Source organism: Clinocottus analis, unplaced genomic scaffold (genome assembly GCF_023055335.1).
Source record: "Clinocottus analis isolate CAN_PGR_092001 unplaced genomic scaffold, fCliAna1.0.p SCAF_47, whole genome shotgun sequence".
In the NCBI taxonomy this organism is placed as follows: Eukaryota; Metazoa; Chordata; class Actinopteri; order Perciformes; family Cottidae; genus Clinocottus; species Clinocottus analis.
In genome coordinates, this window is record NW_027176204.1 from 670,791 (window position 1) to 672,376 (window position 1,586).

Sequence of the window (1,586 nt, forward strand, 5' to 3'; positions counted from 1 at the left end):
GCCTCTGACTTGCTGTTGCTTCAAGGCGGCAGACTGAATAAACTCCACATCATCTCCAGAACGTTACCAAGACACAAGAGCAGGAGTTTGAAAAGGATTGAACTAAAACCTGTAAGCAACCTGCAATCCTGAGTTTCAACACACAGGTATTTTTTATGGTCCAAGGTAAGTCACTTATGTTTGATGACTCACTTGAGTGGAAACTTTTTCTTTTTTAGGTAGTAAAACCATAAAGATTCAAAAACAAGGTCAAAGTCAGAAGCGGCCTGTGATTCCTTTCTGCTTTATGTGTGAAAGAGACCATAAAGTGTGATAATTACACAGAGAACACACAGTCCAAAGCATTCAGGAGAGAGAGACAGATGGATAACAGCTCTTCAAAATGCTGTGTGTCATGTCTGCTATGGAGCTGCTTGTGTGACTGCAGTTCCTCTTCTCACTGCCTACAAGGTCCTATTACTCATAATATTTTGGTTTCAAATAAGATCAAGGATCTGTGTCATCATTGTCGGCACTCTGCTGTCTGAACATATTTCATAACTTGTTTTGTTTTCTCTGTTTTGTGCATACTCCTGCGTTGATCTACATGTGTTTGTCTGTAAACACTGATTTTAATCTTTTTTGAAAAATATATATATATATTCAAGTCGAGGTCATGACGCCGTTTCCTTCTGCAGGACCTGGGACTTGATTTTCCACAGTTGCATAACATTCCTGTTATCTCTCCTCCCAGACACATTTCCATCTGAGTCCTCCAGCCCTCTTTTCGGTCCCACCAGCTGCAGAATGAAGCCTCTGTCTCCCGTCGGCACGCCGGCGCTACGTTTAGGTATACCTACGTATACCTATACATATACGTACAGGTATACCTATACCTATAGGTATAGGTATACCTATAGGTATAGGATGGATTGGCCTCTTATCTCTAAACAGCAGCACTCTCCATAATCACAGCTGAACCTGAAAGTCACAGATATGATGTTCAGCGTCGGCGGAGTGGCAGGTCTAATGGGGAGCCTGTCTGGCCAATCTAGGCCTGACCTCGCCAAGCTGCCCCTGTGATCTGCCCACTCCTGCATACACATGAGGGGATTCTCAATGTGCTATGTACACACCTCTGGGCTGACATCACCGGCCACCTGCGGCAGAAACAGAGAGGAGACAAATCCTTCAAAGTTCTGCCAGAAAGTCAATACGGCTTCCTCTCCAGTGACCATATGACATGTCTTTTAAAATGGAATTTCTCCTGTCACACGACAAACAGGTCTGTGACGGACTATTGATCGGCTGTGTGGAGCATCAATCATTAACCTGCGCTGCTATGGCATGGTGCGATAGGACTGGAAGTGGAAAAACACATTGCTGTTGTTGCAGGTTGGCTGCACTGCACTCGGGTTTGTTTTGCAACAACATGTAATCCTGTACCACGGAACGCTACTCGGACCAACTGAGGAGTGTGTTCGTTAGGTAATCTGGAGACGTGTGTGTATGTGTGTGAGTGTGTGTTTTTCCAGCTGCACTATGCTCCACAGTACACCCTAGTGTGGGTTGATAAATGAGTTTTTAAGTGGATGGGTCACTGCAGT